This window comes from Pinus tabuliformis, chromosome 8 (assembly GCF_031772625.1).
Source record: "Pinus tabuliformis cultivar Carrire ecotype Pingquan chromosome 8, CPIR1, whole genome shotgun sequence".
NCBI classification, from domain to species: domain Eukaryota; kingdom Viridiplantae; phylum Streptophyta; class Pinopsida; order Pinales; family Pinaceae; genus Pinus; species Pinus tabuliformis.
In genome coordinates, this window is record NC_142294.1 from 737,672,222 (window position 1) to 737,686,936 (window position 14,715).

Consider the following 14,715-nt stretch of genomic DNA (forward strand, 5'->3'; position numbering starts at 1 on the left):
TGGAGGATTTGTGTCGATTACAGGGAACTAAACAAAGCCACAAAGAAGGACCATTTCCCTCTACCTTTCATCGACCAAGTGCTAGATGGCCTGGCAAGGAAAAAGTTTTTCTCTTTCCTAGATGGATTCAGCAGGTACAACCAAATCTAGATTAGCCCGAAAGACCAAGATAAAACCACCTTCACTTGTCCTTGGGGCACTTTTTCCTATAGGGTCCTTCCTTTTGGCCTATGCAATGCACCTGCCACATCACTAAGAGAGACTAGTTTGCACACTTGACTTTTCATGAAAAGCATAAAAAGACAAAACATATTTCTTACAGTCCTTTACATGCATAGTAGTTGTGTTTGATGTTCTTAGCTTCCATGCTTAGGATTGTAGCATTTTTTTCATGTTAATTTAACGTCATTGTAAAGCATATCTCTTAGCAGTTAATTAGGAAATGATGTGCCCTACCATTGAATTTCATTCTCTTTCATTATTGCAGTAGATCAGTGCTCTCTTAGAGTAGATTTATCTTTCTTTCATCAAGGAACCAAGCTTCTTCTGAATCCATAGAAGTATGACTTGCAAACCCTAGTGGTCTCTCACCAGCTGAACAGTGACAACAGGCAGAACCATCACTTTTACTTATGTATACAACACTGTCACCTCCAATTTTGTACGAACCCTGGGTTGATAAAGTAAAGTTGGTAGCTCCAAGATGTTGGAATATAATCCTAACATCTACATTTATATTTTAGCCTAAGTATCCTTGACTTAGCCACATGCACTAAAAATCATGTTCACACTTGGTTTTGGTAAACTAGCTCAGTGGACCAACTTTTCCTTGTTTTTTGCCTTAAGGCTTAATATTATGGAAATATTGGTCCAACCACTTTCCTAAACCATTTAGACATCTAAGTGCATGTTCACACCTCATCCACTTGAGTTATTTGAGGATTGGCACCCCACATGAAGATTCCCCCTTAAATCAAGGGATTTGGTCCCCCAGACCATTTTAGCATGTTTTAAAGTTGCCTTCCTTGGGAAATGCACCCCTCCTCATGCTTTCCTCATGGCTAATAGTTGGCATAGGTTGTCTTGAGTCATTGTTGCTATTTTAGGCCTCCCTTTAGCTTTTCTTAGCCTTTTCTAGTTTTTTACTAGTTTTTTCCTAGTTTTCTAGATTCGGAAATTTCTATATAACCACCTCCCTTTGGGATTAGAGGTTTGGTTGCTCATGTATTACTATTTTTCATTAATTTAATACATTGATTTTATGGAGCAAATTCTTTCTCTCCTCTCTTGAATATCAGCAAATTACTTGTGTTTAATTTAACTAGAATTCTAGATCTATCGGAGTTTCTGCAGGAATTCTACATGGTATCAGAGCTAGTTCGAATCTAGTGGATTGTACACAGTTTTATTTGCAAGTATAGATCATCAAGAGGTGCAGAAATTAGCAATGGATCATCTCTCTTAGCCCACAAAACTCGTTCTAAATCCTTTTGAATTACTTCGAATGGAAGACAAAGATCGCTCTGCTCCTTTGAAGCAAAGGGATTTACAAGGTAACAATGGGAAGGAAGACTGAACCAACTTCTACAGTGGAGAAGATCGAATATTTCAATAAATTAGATGAATCAATTGGGTTGATATGCCTATCAATTTTGAGAGAACTCCTCTTTCATGTCAGCGGAGCCACTACTCCCGATGTGGTTTGGACGACATTGGAAGGACTATTTAGCAAGCAGGATGAAATGAGAGTGCATAAAATGGAGAATGAACTCATATCCCTCAATCCAACTCATTTCAGCAACCTAAAAGAATAGTTCACCAAGTTTAAATCCCTCCTCGTTGAACTTGATGCATGTGGAGTCAAGAAAGAGGAAGATCAACTCATCCTTTCAATTCTCTCGAAATTAGGCCCTGGATATTCCGTATTTGTATCGCATTTTCAAGCATCTAAATTGACTAAGGAAAAATGGAAAATTCCTCCATTGAATGACTTCACTATAGCATTGAATCAAGAGCAAGCTAAGTTAGTCCAAATGGGTTCCATCAAGCATTCAAAGAACCAAGCACTTGCGGCTATTGATGCTCCAAAGAGCAGTGGAAGAGACAAGCAAAAAGGGAAGGGTAAATTTAATGAATCGAAGAAGGAGAGACTTGTACAATCTTCAGAGATATATTCTTTACCTAAGGGTAAGAAGAATAAGGAAAGAACACTTTTCATCTATTGTTCCAAATGTTTTCATCTCGAAGAAAATTGCATGAGGAAAACAATCGATGAGATGGCTAAGCAATTGCAGCAACACAATCTCACTATGCCCAAGAATGCAAAGAAGAAGGATGATAACAAAACAGGAGATGGTCATGATTTAATGGCTGTCACATCCAATCCATCAGCTTGGATCCTTGATTCAAGTGCATCAAACCATATGGCTGCATCAAAAGATGAATTTTCTTCCATCGAAGAAAGCACCAGATCCCGAATTTACTTGGGAGATGCCATACCTGCAAAGGTGTGCGGAGAAGGAATTGTAGACCTTGAAGGGGGCTGCTTCACAAATGTGCTTCATGTTCCCTTGCTGTCTAGAAATATTATCTCGATATATCAGATCACTCATTCCGGCTCTGGAAGGAAGGTGGAGTTCACTCCAGACTCCGCAATGATTACCGACATTTCCACGGGCTCACAACTTGCACATGGAATTGCATATCACAGTTCTTGTTTGTATTTATTCTCCCACTTTGTTAATAAATATATTATAACTACATTTATATCACAATCTAATGATATCATCAGGTTATGGCATGAAATATTTGGCCATCTAAACTATAAGTACTTGCATCAACTTAGCAAGGAAAACATGGTAGAAGGATTGCCCGCTATTAAATTCACAAGCGGTGCATGTCAAGGATGCATTCTTGGCAAGCACCCGGAGAAAAATTTTGACAAAGGGAAGGCACAAAGAGCTTATTCACCTGTTGGGCTGATTAACAGTGACATCACGGGCCCATTCCCGCAGCCTTCAATCAGTAAGTCTCGATATGTACTCACCTTCATAGATGATTTCTCTCGCTTTACTTAGGTATTTTTTCTGAAATTAAAATTGGAAGTATTTGAATGCCTTATAGAATTTAAAGCACTTGTTGAGAATGAGTCTGGGTGTAAGATTAAGATACTCCATACTGATAATGGGGGGGAGTATGTCAACAAATATGTGCAACAACTTTGTATTGATGCAGGTATACAGCTACAACACACAGTGCCATATACACCATAGCAGAATGGTGTCGCAGAGAGGAAAAACTGGTCGTTAAAAGAGATGGCCAATTGTATGCTACAATCCAAATAATTAGCTCCTAAGCTATGGGTTGAAGCTATTAATTGTGCAGCATACATTTAGAACCGCATTCCTCACAAAGCACTCAAAGGCACCACTCCATTTGAATGTTGGACCGGTAAGAAACCGAAAGTGTCACACTTTCGCATTTTTGGTTCACGAGCATGGGCTCACATTCCGACAGATAAGAGGAAGGCTTTGGAGCCTCAAAGTGTTGAATGTATCTTTGTTGGATATCCTAACAGTGTCAAAGGATATATATTGCTAGACTCTCACATTGAAAAGTTCCTTGTAGCTCAAAGTGTGAAGTTTGAAGAAGAATCACTGCATGATTTTTCAGCAGACCCTGCCGAGGAACCGCTTGTTGCCACTGATGAGGAGGAGTCTGAAACTTCTTCGAGCACTTCAAAGAAGCCATCAAAGAATCCTCTTGGGTCTGATTCATAGGATGAGGATCAGGTCATGGTTGCTCCAACTCAACTGCCAACTTGGGCAGAGAAAACCCTGCAAGATGTGGGTGAACTAGTCGGTGATCCTGTGGATGCGAGAAGGACTAGATCACAATTTTTTGGGGCTCCTCAAGCCCTGGCTGCCATCGAACCATTGCTTCCCATACATTGCTATATGACACTTGGTTTAGATCCACAGTCACACTCTGAGGCTATTGGAAACCCGCTTTGGGAGGCTACCATGGATGAAGAGTACTCTGCTCTCATGGAAAACAACACATGGGACTTGGTTCCATCGAAAGGAAGAAAGCTTGTTTGATGCCGATGGATCTATCGAACAAAGATTGTTGTAGATGGTGAGATTAGAAAGTACAAAGCTCAACTTTTTGCAAAAGGATACTCATAGGTACATGGCATAGACTACACAGAGACATTTGCACCTGTTGCAAAAATGGACTCCATTCGACTAGTTTTAGCCATTGCTGCTTCTCGCAGATGGGAATTTCATCACATGGATGTGAAGAGTGCATTTCTTCATGGATATCTCAAGGAGGAGATATATATGGAGCAGCCATAGGGATACATTCATAACTCTTCCCTCGTTTGCAGATTAAAGAAATCTTTGTATGGCCTAAAACGGGCTCCCAGAGCCTAGTATGCAAAGATGGATTCTTTCTTGCTTTCCATTGGATTCATTTGATGCAAATCTGATTCGAATGTTTATTTGCTACAACATGATGATTCCCTTTTGCTGATATTACTTTATTTAGATGATTTACTAATGATAGGGAACCTTACCTCAGCTATTGATTCGGAAAAATCAGCATTGCACGATCCATTTTCCATGACAGATTTGGGACCGTTGCACTAATTTCTTGGTCTTGAAGTTTCTTAGTCTACTTTAGGGATCAAGATGGCACAGTCTAAGTATGCATCAAATCTACTTGTCCGCTTTCAGATGAGAGAATGCAAGCCAACAACATCTCCCTTTCTTTCGGAGATGAGATTTGAGGATGCAAGTACTACACCTTTGGTGGATAGTGCACTGTATCGACAATTGGTTGGGATTTTGTTGTATCTTACTGTTATATACCTAGGGGGGATAATATGGGGTACCAAGGGAGGTACCCAAGGTAATAATGTAATAATGGGATGGGCCATAGTAATAAATAAGGTGGTTAACCCATGTCATGTAAGGGACCACAAGTAGTTAATAATAATGTAATGGGCCCATGGTATTAGTTGATGGTATGAGGAAACCATGGTAATGATGCATGGTATTGTATGTATGAGGCCTATATAAAGGCTAGAGACTCCACATGAAGAGAAGTATTCTTGTATGAACAGGCATATGGCTTGTGGAGTATTCTCCTTCCTTAAGGAGTGAATGTATGGTGTTGCCCTACCTTAAGGGTTTGATCAATAAAGAATCATTTCATCTTATTTCTGGGTTATTTTGTATTCTCTTATATTTTCATATCAGATCTATAATATTTCTGGGTTAAATCTACAACAATTGGTATCGGAGCACTTTCTTGGGCAAATAGTGGAGAATTTTTTTTTCATTTTTGCAGGGTTTCTTGGGTGGCGAATTTGCAGATCAGATTTGTATGTTTTGGTGCAAGATCTACAGAATCTAATTGCAGATCTGTATTCCTTGTGAAAAAATAGCCGATTTCAAAAAAAAAATCGGTTGAATCGGAGTCCGGATGAAGGAGATATCGCTGATCTAAAAATCAGTGGGGTTGCAGAGAATTTTTAGGGCCAGCAAATTTGCGGCGCAGATCTGGATGTCCTGGTGCCAGATCTGTAAGATCTAATTGTAGATCTGGAATCCTTGTGACAAAACACCTGATTTTAAAAAAAAAATCAGGCGAATCGGAGTCCGGATGAGGAAGATATCGCTGATTTAAAATCAGCTCTTTTTTCAAAAATCTTGGGTGACGGCGGGAAAGTTGCAGCGCAGATCTAGAATTCTAGTGCCTGGATCAAAATTTCTATCACATGGGCAGATGCAGAATGAGGGTTCCATTTCTAAAAATAGGTCATAATAAGGATTCTGAGCAATATTGACGAAATTGTGAAAATTACAAATTTTCTCCAAGTAAGTGAATTTTTCTCAAACCCTCTTCATGGAGAAGCTATATTTTACAGGGAAAGATAATGGTCCTACTATTGGAGAATTCATACAAAGAATAAAGTCCGAATATGGGATATGTTGGAAAACTGTAGTACGGTTTAATTTGAGAGATGAGGCTCTAAAATGGCATTCATCACTTGACTACCAGCAGTTGACCAAACTCTCAGATGCAGAATTTGAAAAAGTCCTTTTAGACAAATGGTCTCGTGCTAGAAAAAAGGAGAATGAGACACATAAGGGGTTAATTGTTACGGGTGTCTCCTTATTGCAGGTTCATGGATTGATTCAGAAGGAGAAAATCGTTGTGACTATAAATCCTAGTTGCAAGCAAAATCTTATAAGTGTTAATTTGGCAAAAAGATTGCAAGTTCCAGAAAAACTCATTGAAACTGCACAAGTTGGTAATGAGGATGTTCAAGTGTACAAGGATTTGAAGATTTCTATGGATAAATATGTGTTGCATGGTGATTTTTATGCTTCAGATATGGATAACATGGATGTTGTTTTGGGATACCCTTGGATGGAATCAGTGGGTACCATAAATATTAATGTGCAGAAGAAATTCCTGAAGCTCTGGTATAAAAAGAAGAAAATTACATTACAGGATATTTCCATTAATAAGCAGGTAGAGTCCAAGGAGGCTGAAGCAGAAGATGTTCCAGAGTCTGAGGATGAGCTAGTAATGATAGATAATCAAACACAAACAGAGGCTGAAGCAGAAAAGGCTACAGGTACTGATACATCAGAGGACGGCTCAGTGGTTGAAGTCATATTGGAAAAGAAGACACCACAACGGGCACCACAGCAGGGTGAATTAAAGAAAAAGACACCGTGGGTTAAAACTTCAACATATCATCACCCACATCACCCCGCAAGACAGCAACCAACAAGATGGCAACCAATTAGCCACAAGGACAACAACCCCCGTATGACGGATAGCGAGGAGCGACGATCCACCTACTACACACAGAAGAGCTGCCATGGTCAACCTCCATCTCAAGCGAGCGAGGCACCAGCGAGAATGAGGGTTCACCTTTCTCTTGGATGGCTAGATGCACGTTCCTGGTACCAGTGGACTACTCTTTTGAGTAGATCTTATTATTTGTGTTCTTCCCATGTTTCGGGGATGAAACATGCTTAGGGGGGTGGAATGTTATATACCTAGGGGGGATAATATGGGGTACCAAGGGAGGTAGCCAAGGTAATAATGTAATAATGGGATGGGCCATAGTAATAAATAAGGTGGTTAACCCATGTCATGTAAGGGACCACAAGTAGTTAATAATAATGTAATGGGCCCATGGTATTAGTTGATGGTATGAGGAAACCATGGTAATGATGCATGGTATTGTATGTATGAAGCCTATATAAGGGCTAGAGACTCCACATGAAGAGGAAGAGAAGTATTATTGTATGAACAGGCATATGGCTTGTGGAGTGTTCTCCTTCCTTAAGGAGTGAATGTATAGTGTTGCCCTACCTTAAGGGTTTTGATAATAAAGAACCATTTCTATACAGAAATATTATAGATCTGATATGAAAATATAAGAGAATACAAAATAACCCAGGAATAAGATGAAATGATTCTTTATTGATCAAACCCTTAAGGTAGGGCAACACCATACATTCACTCCTTAAGGAAGGAGAACACTCCACAAGCCATATGCTCGTTCATACAATAATACTTCTCTTCATCTTCATATGTGGAGTCTCTAGCCTTTATATAGGCCTCATACATACAATACCATGCATCATTACCATGGTTTCCTCATACCATCAACTAATACCATGGGCCCATTACATTATTATTAACTACTTGTGGTCCCTTACATGACATGGGTTAACCACCTTATTTATTACTATGGCCCATCCCATTATTACATTATTACCTTGGGTACCTCCCTTGGTACCCCATATTATCCCCCCTAGGTATATAACACTTACTCACACCCAACCTGATATATCTTTTGCAGTAGGAGTTTGTTCCAGATATATGTAGGAGCCCCATGAGATTCACTAGAAAGTTGCAAAGAAAATCCTTAGATATGTGAAAGGCACTTCCAGTTTTGGTATCTTTGATGCTGCAGATTGCCCACTTTCACTGATTGGGTACACAGATTCTAATTGGGCTAGAGATGGTACAGACCGCAAGTCCACCTCTGATTATGTTTTCAGCTTTGGTTTAGGGCCTTTTTTCTGGTCTAGCAAGAAGAAATCCACGATTTCTTTATCTACAGCTGAGGTAGAGTATAGAGGTGCAGTGAATGCAACTACACAGGCTGTTTGGTTGTAGGGGCTTCTCTCTGAGTTTGGTATTCAGTATCCACTTCTGACTGTCATATTTTGTGACAATCAGGGGTCCATTCAGATATCGATTGATCCAGTTCAGAGGCAGAGGACCAAGCACATCGAGATTCACATGCATTACATCCACGAGCTGATCCGTGACCGAGTCATATCACTGCAATACTGCCCCACTGAGCAGCAGGTTGCAAACATCTTCACCAAGTCTTTCACTAAAAATAAATTTTCAGAACTGAGAGCTATGCTTGGAGTGGTGGAGACAGTTGAGTAGGCCCTTCTGGCCACTTAGCCCTTTTTTCCTCTTTTGGGGGGCAGGGGGGGTTCCCACGAGGTGCCCTTTTTTCCTCTTTTGGGAGGCGAGGGGGGGTTCCCACGAGGTTTTCCCTCTTTCTTCATTTTATGAGGATCTTTTATTTATTGTACCTAACATGGCATCTTGGTCGAAACTCAGTTTAGATAAGTGAGTTACGATGAAGGGGGGGTGTTGGAATATAATCCTAACATATACATTTATTTTTTTGCCTAAGTATCTTTGACTTAGCCACATGCACTAAAAATCATGTTCACCCTTGGTTTTTGGTAAACTAGCTCAGTGGACCAACTTTCCCTTATTTTTTGCCTTTAAAGACTTAATATTATGGAAATATTGGTCCAACCACTTTCCTAAACCATTTAGACATCTAATTGCATGTTCACACCTAACCACACCTCATCCACTTGAGCTATTTGAGGATTGGCACCTCACATTAAGATTCCCCCTTAAATCAAGGGATTTGGTCCCCTGGACCATTTTAGCATGTTTTAAAGTTTCCTTCCTTGGAAAATGTGCCCCTCCTCGTGCTTTCCTCATGGCTAATAGTTTTCATAGGTATTATTGAGTCATTGTTGCTATTTTAGGCCTCCCTTTAGCTTTTCTTATCCTTTTATAGTTTTTTACTAGTTTTTTCCTAGTTTTCTAGATTCAGCAATTTCTATATAACCACCTCCCTTTAGGATTAGAGGTTCGGTTGCTCATGTATTACTATTGTTCATTAATTTAATACATTGATTTTATGGAGCAAATTCTTTCTCTCCTCTCTTGAATATCAGCAAATTACTTGTGTTTAATTTAACTAGAATTCTAGATCTATCGAAGTTTCTGTAGGAATTATACACAGGAGTTGCAGCATTCTTGCTGCAATATTGGTGCTCATCACCTGTAACATGTTCTCCATGGAACTCATTTCTCTGTTGTGATCTTTTATTAATCTTGCATGAATAGATTGCATGTCTTCGATCATTTTAGTTAATTCCTTAACAATATGCTTGTCTTGATCTTATATAGGAAAGCAATTTGATTCTTCAATAACATTGTTAGTTTGGCCACTTGTCCCTACAATTCCACTACCCAAGATTCCTCTTGCAATAGCACAAGTAGATTCATCATGAAAACTTTCACAAGGACTGCAATATGGCTAATATTGATCATTATTATTCTAAATCTCAATCTCTTATGATTCATCCATATTAATTAGGCGATTATGCATGATAGTGACTTCATTTTTATGCTCAACTTGCATACTTTTAATGATATGAGCTAATTCTTTAACATGATCACTTTCTTTTTCTTTAATTTCTTCCTCTTTAAAGTCTAGAATCCCAAACTTCCTGGATCCTTTCTTATCCTTTTCTAATTCCTCGGCTAAATTATGAGCAACCCTTACATTAGTGGGTTTCCCAGCATCAACTCATAAGAAGTGTCAGTGTCAAATGCATCAATGTAATGGTCTAACAAAGGCTTGTTAGGAGGTTTCTAATCTTGAGATAAATCTCTTACAATTCCATTGAACCTCCTATTAAATTTTTTAATAGTCTCATCTTCATTATTTTTCATACTATAAATGGCACGAAGTAAACCCTTTTCATTCTTCTTATCTCCATATTCATTAATAAAGGCATTGATTATAGCTTATAGAGAATCAAAAGAATCATTAGGAAAATCATGAAACCAATCCATACGATTATATTCCAAGGAAAAGACAATGAACTGCATCTTAATGTCTTCATGATTATAGTTAGCATTGTTGCACCACTTAGCACACAAAGATTAAATTTCTTGAGATGGTCATTAGCATTAATTGCACCATTGCCTTGAAAAGAAGGAAAATTATCAATGGATTTCTCTGGAATATAATGGGGATAACCCTGAATGTTAGTAAAACTACAAGGAGCGAGCAAGTCATTCATGATGACTTGCTCACTTGAGAGAAAATGGATATTAGTGATAGGTCCATGTTCAAGATAAGAAATAAGTATACAAGAAAAGGGCTTCTATCAAAAATTCTTAAAAAAAATGGAAGAAGTGGAGTCGCCACTTGAACATGAATCTAACTCTAAAATCCAAAATATAGAAAAACAAAAGCTAGTCAAAAAGAAGAAAATGGATATCAGGGAGGGTTTCCTATCTGAGAAAGATTAAATGCTATCTAGAATGTAATTTTTTTAACTGAGCTCTTAAATCCTTTTCAAGATTGAGAGTGGGGTTAACCAAGCTACTAGGATTTCTTCTAGAGTAAGCTCTTGTGACTAAATGAATTAGTGGATTCTCCACCCAAACAAGAAACCAACCGAAATGTCCAGATGCTAAAGGTGTGGATAAAGAAGATGAAAATATTAGTTATAGGAGAAAATATAAGGTGATGAAAATATGAATAGATCACAACAGTGCTAGGAATGGTGTGGAGTTGTCGGCTAAATGAAACGATAAAATATGAATGATGAAGATGAAAGATTGAAAGAATGTCATTGAAGTGTTGAGAACAAGAAGTTCCTGGCAACGACGCAAAAAAGAAATTGTTGCTCATGTTATATAGGCACGGTGCAACAACGAATCAGGGTGGGGGTTGTCACTCTGATCCCCGCCCATATAGTTCTAGTTGTCTCCCAATGACATGATGTGGGGGGTAGTCCCTATGGAAGATAGAAATGAAAGACAAGTTGGAAACAAACGAGTCTGGGAGACACAATTGAATGGCCTACCCACTTGGTTGATTTAGAAAGCTTTTAGAGATTAGATTTAATTAGCAATACCATTGTCTTATGGAGTCAACTTACTTGCTTCATATCAATTAAGGACCAAATGACCCGATGAAAAACTGTTGTTTTAATTCTTAACTAGCCTATATATTATGGCAAATCCTAAGACTTAGGTGAAATGCAAGAATCTTGGTTACTTTTAATTATATGTTTGTTCTAGATGGTTCCTTCCTCTTAACTATTTTGGAACTAGTATGTAGAGTAGATTTTGGGATAGAATCCAATTGGAAGCAAATAGAGTCTTGATTAATGATACATCCCCATGTGTTTTAACCACCTGATGCCTCCGGTGTTGTAGAGATTGTGGCTTTGATGACTGCAAGGTCACCGTGTTAACCACTAAAGAGGTGTTAGGATCCTCAAGATAGGTGAGAAAGGTTGTCCTAAATGCCCATCAACCAAGCTTATGCTTGGATGCAAATTATTATATGCAAGAATATTCCTACGACGATATGTAAGGATTATGAGTGAATCTTGAGTTAATATTTCTTATGTGATTCAAGTACTTGATGTTGATTATCTTATAACAAGAGTACTTAAAAATATATTGAAATACAATCTTAAACAAGACCAAGTGTTCAATGATACAAGTGCCAACAACCAACAAGAGATCTTACAATAATTCTACAAAGTATTGACCAACAAGTGATAACAATGATAGCAATTTAGGAAACTTAGAGCACTTATCTAATTAGCCAATGATTTCCAATACAAGATGTCAATGACTAAAATTTAGCCCAATTCACTTCAACCATGAATGATTATGAATTATAAGATTTCCTTACCCAATTTTAAAGACTTGTATGTGATTTATTATCATTGCAACCTTGTATTCAGAGGTCTGCAATTATATATCAGCAGTCAAGAAGTGATGCAAGATTTCAAAGATAAGCTAGAAAATCAATGCATTTAACTCCCAATGATATTAACTTGATTATAGGACTACTTAGACACTAGAGATTAAATTTATTATGCTCAAATCAGACCTCAAAATGATGTATATCAGATCTGTAATAACTCAGAAAATTAGTGATTCAATCCTTAATAAACCAACAAGGTACCTAAATATTAATTCCAAATAAGCTCCAATGATTAGTTAATCAATATGAGTGATTTTTAAATGATATTTAGTTAATTTTAATGATTCTTATTTAGTTTATATGACTGCATAAATGGTTGTAGAAAACCTATCAGATCTAGAAATTTCCCAACAATCCTCAAAAAATAACTTATATGCAATCAATTTAACCACAAGATTAATGTTCAATGTCTTAAGTGACTTGTTAATGAATTTAGACTTATTTTATGTGTGTTTATGCCATGAATACATTGTTGTAACAATTATATCAGACCTAAAACTTTCAGATTAGACCTCTGCAATTTCAAATCAGATCTAGAAAATTAAATGACACCCAACTTAAAACAATAAAATTTATAGATCAAACCTTTGTGATTTATTTTGATGTCTTGTATGAGTTATTAGCTTAATGTGTGGGTTCTTTAGGCTTGTATTATGATGATTATTCCATTGTTATATCAATATATCATATATGATATAAATTATGTAGTCAATTAAAATGAGAGATTAAGGCAATAGAAGAAAAACCCAAGGCCTAATGGCCTATGGAGATGTGAAAGAAATCACTCTTCAACACCTGCACTCACAAAATGTTAGCTCAAAACCCAAAGATCGGACTTTTATGACTACTACAATCCCAAATTATTAGAGATAAAATGCCAATCCCTTGAAGAAACTCTTGTTTGCAATGATTTCTAATCCTTGTAGGGCTTACGACCTTCTTAATGCTTGCAAAATATGTCCCAAACACTAGCCTTTTAGGTTGAGTAAGGGCTAGGGCCTTCAAAAAATGGGTTTCTTCCTCAATTTGAAAATAAGCAACCTACAAAAATGGACTCAAAAATCCTAAACATCTAGGGTTTTTAAGGGTTGGAAACTTTAGAAGTTCACTCCTTTCTTTGATCCCTTGAGAGATTTCACTTGTATAAATAAAAAGAAATTTTCCCAAAAAAAACCAATATATACAAAAATAAAATAAAAACACCAAAAAATTATATACAAGAAAAAAATAAAATGCAAAGGGTTAGTGAAATTATTTGCATAATAGAAAATACAAGATGAAAGGTTAGTATATATAAACACAAATTACAAAAACTATTTGTAAATTTTGAATGTGGGATAAAACTTTACATGTAAAATTTGAATTTCAAATCAAAAGTTAAATCTAACTAAAAAAATTAAACTACAAAATTAAAACTTAAATCAAATAAATATTTACAATTTTGAAATCCAAAAATTATTGACAAAATAAAATAAATCCAAAGAATATTTACAAATATGCTAAAAACCCCAAAACATAAATTTTAAAATAAAACTCAAACCCAAATAGTTGCAAAACAAGGGTTAGAAAATTTTATTTACAAAAACTATTTTACAAAAGTAATTTACAAGTTATATACAAATATGCAATGCTTGGAAATAAATAATTTTGAGTAAATAAATTTTTAAATGATGAATAATGATCATAAATCATATGTGTTTCAAAAAGTTATGGTATTTCCCAAAGCCTTAGTGAAGTAAGAAAACCAAACAAAATTCTCGGAGCCCAAACAAGGTCGGTTCTCCTCCAAAGTCTGTGAACTTGGAGCCCAAGGGTAAGGGAACCTGCAAACCCTATAAATTTTCTTCAAGAAATCTTGTTAAACAATGGCGAATAAGATCACTTAAGATAGACCCAAAAGTTATCAATAGAGTGTTCTTATCACTATCTAATGAATAAACAAACTTTAAAATTTTAAGTACAATATAGGAAATCACATACCACATATCATCGGACAAAGAACACCATGAACTAAACCCCAAAGTCTTTTATTATGATATTTTAAATGTTCCCAACAAATTAGTGGAACAAAACCAGCATTACAAAATTACATAGACTAGAGTCAGAGCTTTCATCGTGACTTGAGAGGAAAAATAGACTCTAATTTATAGTTAAATCCTCCAAGTGGAAAATAACAGCGAGTTGGCTTGATCCCCATCAAAATAATCTCGACCATTGATAATAATTACTTTTGAGGAATTTTTGAATTTCTCATAAAAGCCATTTTTTATTAGTCCAGATATAATTATTTTGAACTAATTTCCTCAAAACATTTGACTTTGATTTAACCACCAAGGTCCAAGGGTCCAATATTTCTTGAAATTTCCAATGTTTCCTTGGTGGGGGACCTCCAAAAATTAACTTCTTTTAGACCCATGAATTTTTCCACTCAGAGAAATTAATTTCTCTAACATGTTAATTTTGACTCTATATCAATTAATTTTTTGGCTTATGATTTAATTTAATTTTTTCCAGAAAAAATAATTAATTGACTCATGAGGGAATTAATTATTTTT